An 11,360-nucleotide genomic window follows, 5' to 3' on the forward strand; every position below is an offset into this window, starting at 1 on the left:
TATTGATTTATAGATAAAATCAAATTTGAGTGTGCTTAGTTATAGTATTGTGTCATTAGGATTTCCCCCCTCACATTTAATGATCTTCAAATTGCCATAAATAATTTGGCAAGGTTTTTTGCAAAATGGCTACTGTATGTCACATGGGTTAATTATATTCCTAATTATTTTTCTATAGTTACATTATCTAGAACTTTGTATAACGATCTGCTATTTTGGAGTTTAGTTTTTTTTTTTTTTAGATAAAAATTCCACCACAATGCATCATTTAGTATTCTAATGATATAAAGTTCTTTGTTTGCATTTTATTCCAATATGTTAATTCTAAAATATTTATTGGTTGATTTCATCTCATTATTACTAAGATTCTATCGCTTTATTGATGTTCTTAGCTGAACATGGTTTAAGTCAGATAAAACTGCAGCCTCTTCTATTTTTTATTTCTCAATGACAAATTTTCCAACTCTCTTGATCTATATAAAATTTATAACAATCGTCATTCTATTTGTTTGCTAGCAGGTTCAACTATCTTTGAGGGATATTGAGTCTCCAAAATTAGTCTAAGTCTTTCTGGAACACATAAGGTGGTAATGATTGATATTTAGATGCAAGAGTCTCCACAACAATTTTGCAAATGGACTTACATCTTTTCAAAGTGTGGTAAAGATGATTTAAGATTTGTATTAGACCTTCTTACGCTAACCACCAAATTATAGAAAGAAAAAAGGAAAATTTGCTGACATGAATGTTTTTGAAGAATCAAATAATGATACAAATATTTGGATTTCTTTTCCGCAGTCTTCTGCAACCATTTTTCTACACGGGGTTTCTGCTTCTTCACACATAATTTTATTAATAGTTTTATCCATTTCATGGGCTTGTAAGAAATGCATGATGCCTGCCCTTGAAAATTCAAAATCAATGGTGAAGAATACGTACATTTTATATTATTGGTCAACCCTTATATCTTGTATTAGTCTATCCTTTTGTGATTTTCTCCTATGTGTGTTAAACTATCTCTCTGGGTATAGACATGGTTGGTCTAATCTACAAATTTTTGCCCAATTGGATTTTTCATTCAAAGCACTCACTTGGTTTGTGATATCTGCTTACTTGTATATCCGGTTTCCTCATTCAAGTGACCGCAAGTTTCCTATTCTACTGAGGATTTGGTGGGCCTTCTACTTCCTAATGTCTTGTTCCTATCTTGTTATACATCTTGGTCTATATTGGAAACATTCATCCTCATCAGTCCTACTATGGCTCTCTGATGTTGTATCCATTATTGCTTGTTTGTTCTTTTGCTATGTTGGGTTGTTTGGAAAGCGCCGAGAAGACAAAGATTTCCTTCTTTTGGAGCCTCTTTTGAAGAACAATTCTAGTCGAAACAATAGTGACAAAGGACAAGGATCAAGCATTGGTAGAGAGACTATAACTCCTTATGCAAGTGTCAATCTTCTTAGTAATTTTACTTTTGCTTGGATTCGCCCTTTGCTTGCACTTGGGTCTAGAAAAACATTAGACCTTGAAGATATTCCTCAACTTACCAATTATGATAGTGCCAATGTGGTCTTTGCTTGTTTTAAAAATAAACTTGAATTTGATAGTAACGACAATGGTCAAGTAAGCACGCTCAAGCTGGTGAAGGCATTGATTTTCTCAATGTGGAAAGAAATTCTATGGACAGGTCTATTCTCTATTATATGCACATTGGCTTCTTATGTTGGACTATACTTTATTGTTGTATTTGTTCAATATCTCAATAGCCCTTACCAACTAACATGTAGAGGCTATAAGTTAGTATTCATTTTCTTTCTTTCAAAGCTTATAACATGCCTTTCAGAGAGACACCTGTTCTTTAAATTACGAAAGATGGCAATGAAGGTCCGTGCTACATTGTTCTCAATAATTTATAAAAAGATTCTCAGGCTTTCAAGTCAATCAAAGCAGGACCACACTAGTGGGGAAAGCATTAATTTGATGAGTGTTGATGTTGAGAGGATTGGTTTTTTCAGTTGGTATTTGCACGATATATGGAGGGTTCCTGTTCAGATTGTTCTAGCACTGTTGATCTTGTACAATAAACTTGGAATTGCTTCACTCGTAGCTTTTGTTGCCATAATGATTTTGATGTTAGCAAATATTCCACTGGGAAAACTACAAAAGAAATTTCAAAAAGAATTGATGAATTCAAAGGATCGAAGGATGAAAGTGACAACTGAGGCTCTGAGAAATATGAAGATTCTCAAGCTCCAAGGTTGGGAGATGAAGTTCTTGGCTAAAATAATTCACCTAAGGAACTTTGAAACAATATGGTTAAAAAAACTACTTTATTCATCAGCTATGATTTCCTTTGTCTACTTATCTGCTCCTATGTTCGTATCCATAGTTACTTTTGGATTTTGTATGCTTATGGGAATTCCACTTGATTCGGGAAAGATTTTAACTGCACTTGCAACATTTCAGATTTTGAAAGGGCCAATTTATCTCATCCCAGACACAATCTCCATGATAATTCAGACTAGAGTTTCCATTGATAGGATAGCCTCATTCCTCTGCCTTGATGATCTTAATCAGGAGATAGTGCAAAAGCTTTCAAGAAAGAATGTCGATGTCGTAGTTGAAATAATCAAGGGGAATTTCTCTTGGGACCTTCACTCCCCTAATCTCACATTGAAAGATCTGAATTTTCGAGTGTATCACGGTATGAAAGTGGCTATTTGTGGTTTTGTTGACTCAGGCAAGTCAAGCCTCCTTTCATGCCTATTGGGGGAAATGCCAAAGGTATCTGGAGCCATTAAATTGAATGGGACAAAGGCCTATGTTGCACAATCACCTTGGATACAGAGTGGAAAGATAGTAGATAATATACTGTTTGGTAAAGTGATGAAAAATGAAAGGTATGAGATGATTCTTAAGGCATGTTCATTGAAGAATGACCTAGAATTGTGTGCCTTTGGGGACCAAACTATCGTAGGGGAGAGGGGGATTAACTTGAGTGGTGGCCAAAAGCAAAGAATCCAAATTGCACGTGCTTTATACCATGATGCTGATATTTATTTACTTGATGATCCATTTAGTGCGGTGGATGCTCACACAGGAACTCATCTATTTAAGGTAGTTATTCTTTAACCACTACTTTCAAAACATCTTTATGGTTGCATTAGAATTTTGTTACAATAGAAACCAAGTTTGGTTTAAAATTAATTTAAGAATAGTAAAATCATAATTATCTAAACAAACAAGATATACATACATTATGTTTAGTGATGCTTTTTTTTTTTTTGGAAAGCATTGTCTTGCATAAAACTTATGTTGTTATATTGCTTATGACATGAGAAATAAATTATATTGATATGTATAAATATTTGGTTCTTTCATGTAACTAGAAATTCTTTTTGAATGCCTAACCATTAATTTTTAAACTTTTGTGATAGAAGTGTTTGTTGGGGATTTTGAGTTCAAAAACAGTAATTTATGTTACCCATCAAGTAGAGTTTTTAACTTCTGCTGATCTTATTCTGGTGAGAATATGTTGTCTTTCTTTTCTTACTTTAAGTCCCTTAACTTGATTTGAGAATGATCATTTCTATTGTTTGGCAGGTCATGAGAGATGGAAGGATTACTCAAGCAGGAAAGTACGAAGAAATTCTTAGTTCAGGAACTGACTTTATGGAATTTGTGGATGCACATAAGAAAGCCTTGGCACAACTTAATTCCACTGAACATGAGACTACTTTGAATAATTTAGTAAATGATGAAGAAGATGAAAATATGTTATGTAGTAAGAAGTCTATTCAAGAAAATAAGGAAAGAGACCCTAAAAATCACACAAGAGAAAAACTAATTGGACCAAAAGGACAACTTGTTCAAGAAGAAAAGAGAGAAAATGGTGGAGTTAGTCTTTCAGCATATTGGAAGTATGTTACCACTGCATATAAAGGGGTTTTTGTACCATTGATTTTGCTGGCACAAATTCTTTTTCAGCTTCTCCTAATAGTCAGCAGTTACTGGATGATGTTGGTCACTCCTGTTTCAAGGGATGTGAGACCTCATGGTGGAGGATCCACTCTCATCTTTGTCTATGTTGCTTTGACCATTGGAAGTTCTCTTTGTGTATTGATAAGGTCTATGCTAATTGTAACTGTTGGATACAAGACATCCACTCAGTTCTTTAACAAAATGCACATATGCATTTTTCGTGCTCCCATGTCATTTTTTTATTCTACTCCGAGCGGAAGGATTCTAAATCGAGTTAGTAAATACGCTTAATTTACTCTTAAGATATAAATAATCTTATTTGTTTACTATAAATGTTAATATACTTTTAAATTTTAAATAAATGATATTTTTTCTATGCAGGTTTCCATAGATCAAAGTGCAGTTGATACCTCTATTCCACGTCAATTTGAGGAACTTCTTATCTCAATCATAGGATTCTTGGGAACTATTGTAGTAATGTCACAGGTTGCATGGCAAATGTTAATTGTGTTTATTCCTATCACTGTGACGTGCATTTGGTACCAGGTAATTCTATAGTCGGTTCCACTTCTCATGCTTAAAAGTATAACCATATTTTCTATATGGTTAACAAACTATAATACAAGTTCATTCAAGCTTTGTTTGATCAATGAATTCTGAATTTGCTTTTTTCACACAAAAAATGATATAGTGATGAATGCATATATACTTTGATGTAAAAGTGGTGATTAAACCTTAATATTCTTCTTGAATTTATAAATAATATATTCACTTTTTTAATGATATTTTCATATAAATTAATGTAATATTGTAGATTTTTTATTACTAAAATTATTTTAAAAGAAAGGAAGAAGTGCAAAATGCATCTAACACGGCATGGTTACGCTTTTAATATGCATAATATATTTTAGATTTAAATGGATTAAAAATATAAGATGACATATTAGCTCCATTTTTTTTTTTTTCAATGAAAATATTGGTTCTATAAAATTAAAGAAAAATATTTTATCAAAAAAATTTTAAGGAAAAATATCTAGTGCAAAAATTTACTAAGAGCCTTGTCTTAGTGGTTCAACAATTTTGGGTCATGTGGAGGGGGCTGCTTTGTCAAACCAAACGTTGGATTGTTGTTCCATATTGATTGGATTAGTCATATGTTAAGATTTGGACCAAATATTTATTGTAAGGTCCACTATATTTAGACTTCTAATTTGCATTTTCAATAATTGTACTGATGTTTGTTTAAAATTAAGGAAGTTGAATTCTAAACCAGTTGGGGTTAAAATTAATAGACGGATAGGTGATGATTTAGACAATTCATATTGATAAAATTTGAACCCAATGAAACTACCATGTGTGAAAGATATTTGGGTAATCAAGAGAATCATATCTAGGTGGACTACATAGGAACCAATGCTGTAGTAGTTGAAATTTTTTGATGAAAAAATAATGTTCTTCCTTCATTTTCATCTTTCTTTTCCTCTTTCCTTATTTCTTTTTATATTTCATTCACATATATACCTCTTTCTTTTTTCCTAAGTGGGCATGCAAAAGTATTACATTTAGCCTAAGTGAAATGCCTAGATTGGTCTATATTGTGCTTTTGTGCTAACTACACATGCATGTCCTTTTGGTGACAACGAGTGTCAAGTAAGGTCATATTATCCAAATCATAATTAAAAAAATTTAGATTTGACAAAAAAAGTTTGAAAATAAACACATACATTTGTTAATTGAATTTGATAAAATAATTAAAAACCAGTAAGAAAAAGAAAACAAATACGTTATAACATCAGAAACAATTACACTCATATTCATTAAAATTTAATCCAAGAATTTAGGGATAAAATTTTAAGATTCAATCAAATGTATATAATTCAATCAACATCTAATGAAGTACAATACTATTCATTGAAAAGATGACAGTTGATGCAGATATAATAAAATGAAATATTTTCCTACAGTTCATCTATGATGATAGTATCATTATTAATTATCTAATTGTAAGAAACTCACAATAATAAAATATATCATTTTCTCATTAACTATATATTCACTAGATTTTTTTTATTAATTTGTATATATATATATATATATATTTTTTTTTTACTTTGTTTTGTAGCAATATTACATATCTGCAGCACGAGAACTATCACGACTAGTTGGAATATGCCAAGCTTCAATTATACAACATTTTTCTGAATCTAGTTTAGGTTCAACTACAATCAGGTGTTTCGATCAAGAAGATAGATTTATAGACACTAATCTCAAGCTAGTGGATGGGTATTCCCGGCCTATATTTCATTTCTCTGGTGCAATAGAGTGGTTATGCTTCCGCATGGATATGTTGGCATCCATCACATATGTCGTTTCTTTGATTTTCTTGATCTTAGTGCCGAAGGGAGTACTGAGTCCTGGTAAAAATTTGATCTTAAGGTATTATAAAATCATCCTTTAGGGAAACCATGATTGATTGCTCAAGTGAAATTAAATTTTTTTTTTTCTCTTGAAGGTGTTATGGGTTTAGCAGTCACATATGGACTTAATTTCAGTATGCATGGGATTATATGAGATTTTTGTAGTCTTGAGAGTAAAATCATATCTGTTGAGAGAATACTGCAATACACTTGTATCCCAAGTGAACCTCCTCTATTGAAAGAAGAAAATAAGCCAGTTCATGAATGGACAACAGAAGGAAAAGTTGATATTGTTGATCTTCAGGTAATCACAATCTAATTTTCTTAAGTCTTCATGTTTATACTCATTTCCTCGTTTACTGAATATTCATAAAACTTAACGTTGTTGGATAATTCTTATTATTCTTATAAAATTATATTAAGATTTATTATATAATTATTTAATATGTATATAGGTCCAGTATGCCCCACACCTTCCTTTTATCTTGCGAGGTATAACATGCACTTTCCTTGGAGGAATGACGATCGGCATTGTTGGGCGAACAGGAAGTGGTAAATCAACTCTCGTACAAGTCCTCTTCCGTATGCTTCAACCTACGATCGGTCATATCTTGGTAGATGATATCGACATCTCTAAGATTGGCCTTCATGATTTGCGATCACGATTGAGCATTATCCCACAAGATCCAACATTGTTTGAGGGGACTCTAAGAAGTAATCTTGACCCGCTTGAAGAGTACACTGATGAACAGATCTGGGAGGTGGGTTTTGTTTATTCATTTGATAGATAATCTTTAGCTAGTGACAAAGAATGATGCACTTAGCTTATGTTTGCTAATGATTTGCACACGAAACAGATACATCACATTTGACTAGTTGTGACATTTATCTCTATAAAATTCTTTCTCGTGGTTGTCCTCTTCATATTAGTTTTTTAAATCATATCTATTATGACGTTGAAATAATTTCATTGAATGCATTGGATAATCTTTAGGCCAAGTTTGTCTTAAGAGATTCTCTCAGTTGGGACCTGGGAAGTTCACTATTTTACTTTCTTGCTTTCCATTTTCTCTTGGCACACCTTGCTTGTTCATTATTATTTGCTTAGATTATCCTTAATTATTAATTTTATGTCATATTTAATAATCAAGTAAGGTGGTAAGTTTAAGTTGACATAGAGTTTTTGTTTTCTTAGGCTTTAGATGGATGCCAACTTGGTGATGAAGTTAGAAAGAAGGAAGGAAAGCTTGATTCTGCAGGTTGGTTTCTTCTCACAGTCACTCTATTGGTTTCTTCTCATAGTCACTCTATACCAAAGTTGCTTGACATCAATTTGTCCATGCACAAGTGTAATATCATATGCTAACTGTAACTTATAGTGTACATATTAATCTCCCTCCCCCAACCCCTTTTCTAACAAGAATAAGGGAAGAAAATTTAATGATAATAATGTCATAAATAGCTAACCATTTTCATATGGTATTTGCCACAGTGACTGAGAATGGAGAGAATTGGAGCATGGGTCAAAGGCAGCTACTCTGTTTGGGACGGGTGTTGTTGAAGAGGAGTAAAGTGTTGGTACTTGATGAAGCTACTGCATCGGTGGACATTACGACTGACTATCTCATTCAGAAAACACTTAGGCAACATTTCTCAAGGTCTACTGTTATCACAATCGCACATAGGATAACATCAATTCTTGATATTGATATGGTCCTTCTTCTTGATAATGGTTAGTATCTAATAATTAATGCAACACAATCAAATCGGTCCAGTTGAATTTAGTAATACATCTTCTCATTTTTTTATAGTGTTTGCTTAAGCATACTAATATGTTTTCTTGTCTCAAATAGGCCTTATATTGGAATATGATTCCCCAACAAAATTGTTAGAAAACAAGTCCTCATCATTTGCAAAGCTTGTTAAGGAGTATACTCGAAGATGTAGTACATAGTTTTTGAAAGACTAAATAAATGTTGTTAAAATATATATATATATATATATTCAAATATAAGCAAACTGCATGGATTGAGGTGTATTGTTGTTTTTAACATGACAATATTTTATTAGGAGAAGGTGTTGGAATAGATATAGAGGCTAATCACAATCATTTGCTTTGCTATTGACATTCAATTGTAATTATTGAGAGTAGAAAAGAATATGAGAAGGGGGAAAAAAAAAACCTTTCTCTTCATGCATTCAATAATCCTTGGGAGAATTTTTAGTAGTCTAATAGTATCTTTAGACTAGCACAAATATCTTCCACGTGGCACATTTGATAAGTTTGAAATTTAAACAAGTAGAGCACAAGGTCCCCTGGTCATATGTGAAGTTGTAACCAAGATGGAGTTGGCCATGTGGCAAAATAAATATGTGAAATACCAATGAAAAATGTAATTTAAAAAAATAGATAGCTAAAAGTACAAGTAAAACTACCAAAATATAGGAGGGTATATGCTTGACTCTGTGTTTAAAATTTGACATGTTATTATTAACTTTGGATCATATTCGAAATATCCATAGGGTCAAAATTTCCCTATCATCTTTCCATATGGCAAACCTCTTAGTACCAGTCTAAAAATACCTTTAGAGCCTACTGGTCAAAAAGTCTCTCTCTCTCTCTCTCTCTCTCTCTCTCTCTCTCTCTCTCTCTCTGCATCTCCAAGGATCTCCATTCTTATCCTTAAATTTGGAGCGTGGATTGGTATTGAAAGATTCTCCTTCGACCACCTATGGAGATTTGTGCATCCACCATTGGAAGAGCTTTTATCGTAAAGGTTCATGCAACACAACCCGTAGTGCAACTAAGATCCTCTCCGCTGCATATTCATCATCCGATTAGGTATCCCTAATCTTGTTTATTTTAATCTACACTTCTAAAATAGAAAATTTGGCCTACTGCTACATTAGGCATATCTTAATTTATCTACTTCCAAAACCTCCTTAATCAACAATTGTTTTATCTTTTCTATTCCTAAATTATTCATACCGATTCTTGCTATGATTACATTTTTGAGTTTTCCCTCCTCTCAAATTTTTCCTTCCATGGTAAGTCATTTTGACTTGGAAGTCTCAAAATTGGTTCCTAGATTGGAAATTTGATTTGTTCCTAGAACCAATCATATGGAAGGTTATTCTGGCCTAAAGAATGTATGGCTTAGGTTTTTTGCAAAAAAAGTATCTTCTTGATTAAATAAAACTTCAAGATATTAACTCTATGATTGTTTATTTCTTTTTTCTTTTTTTAAAGTAAATTTCTGTAAGTTAAAATGCCAATAGAATTAAGTGATCTATATAACCTTTTAAAAGGAAAAAGTTTGGATCCCTTTAGTTGGAAAACATTTTTTGTTTGCATTTTTTTAATGGAAAATACTTGTTATACCCTTTCCCGAGGTATCTCTACTCCATGTCCAACTCTACCCATAACAAGATATAGATAACAACCAATTTATTGAATTCACTTCTACCATTACACCCACCAAAACAATCATATTATGCCATATAAAATGCATCAAATGTCTACCACGTAGAGGGAAGAAGATTCTCTCCAACACCGACCCTCCAACGATTCATCCAAGGGCTAGGTGGAGTTAGACATGTATTCCCAGGTGTTGACAAGCGTTGAGATGCATGTCCAACTCCTCTCAGTCCTTGAATGGTCATTGGAGGGGAGTTGGATGGCCCAATTGTTGGAGAGGAGTCAGATCCTACGTAGAGTGCTCCTCTATTGAAATTGATTGTCTTGAGGAGAAGGTCCTAGGATTAGACATGAGTTAAAAAAAAAAAAAAAAAAAAAAAAAAAAAAAAAAAAAAAAAAATCAAGCTCGGTCTCTATTGATGGTCCATCATGATAGGTTTCTATCCTCACATTTTTAATGGTTGCCTTAAGTTTCTCAAAGTTGATTTGTCAACCAATTTTGACATTTTTAGGAAGTCAGATTGGGCTAAAAACCTTTTAACATAGATTGATGATCACATGAAGATCATGTCTACAAATAACTTCAATCTAAGCAATAGATTTCCTCCATCGCTCAAATATCTGCCATGTGGGAGATCATAATCAAATTTGTGGGCAGGTAGGGGTTTGGATCCCTACTTAAATGTCAAGTAAATGACCTATTGGATTTGACTATGTGGTGAAAAAAGGTTTTAAAAGTCTAGAAACAAAACAAATGAATGGCTAAAAATAGAAGGAAAAATGCCAATACTAGGGGTAAAAAATTCAATCAGGTCATACTGGGAAAATTTTCGCTGCTGCCTTGCAACTCCACGGTAACAGCTAAGGAAATGGAATCCCAATGACAGATTTGAAAATACCCACCTAAGATGTATTTTTCACCCATATCCCTGAGATTCCATTCCCCTAACTGATACCAGGGGTTGCATGTACTTAGCTGCAGCCCAGACAGCAGCCAAGATTTGTTCGATCATACCTGTATCAAATTACTTCCCATACTCCTCTCAAGATTTTAATACCAAAATTACATCCTGAACTCGGTTATTCTTCGTTTGTCTTTATCTTTTTCCCCCCTTCACTTCCGTGCTACCAAAGCACAGATTTTTCTAAAAACGCAATAACTAAAAATACGTGTCTCTGTCTAGTGATTTAGTTATATTGATATCCTCAAGAACTGTCACCTGTTTTTGAAGCACTTGGTGGATGATTCGCAAAGGGAGTTGTTTCTCCTTAATTATACTTAGTTACCAGGGATGTCAATTGGATGGTTCGGTTTAGTTTCGATCGGGTTGAATCGATTTCGGTCTAGGAATGAGGGAGACCAAAACCAATCCACTAAGAAACTTTAGTTTTCGGTCGGTTTCGGTCCAGTTTGATTTCGGTTTATCTTGACTTTTCAATATCGGGTTAATACCGATTTAAATCGGTTTATTATTGGGTTTGAACCATAATGAAATCTTACGAACATAACTTATAGTGACAAGATTTGACGAGAAAAAAAAACA

At 33.1% G+C, this 11,360-nt stretch overlaps 1 pseudogene; it reads left to right on the forward strand.

The window, feature by feature from the left end:
• The first annotated feature begins 741 nt into the window (after positions 1–741).
• LOC122077849 lies at positions 742–8,381 on the forward strand (annotated as a pseudogene).
• The last annotated feature ends 2,979 nt before the right edge of the window (positions 8,382–11,360 follow it).

This window comes from Macadamia integrifolia, chromosome 5 (genome assembly GCF_013358625.1).
Source record: "Macadamia integrifolia cultivar HAES 741 chromosome 5, SCU_Mint_v3, whole genome shotgun sequence".
Lineage (NCBI taxonomy): Eukaryota > Viridiplantae > Streptophyta > Magnoliopsida > Proteales > Proteaceae > Macadamia > Macadamia integrifolia.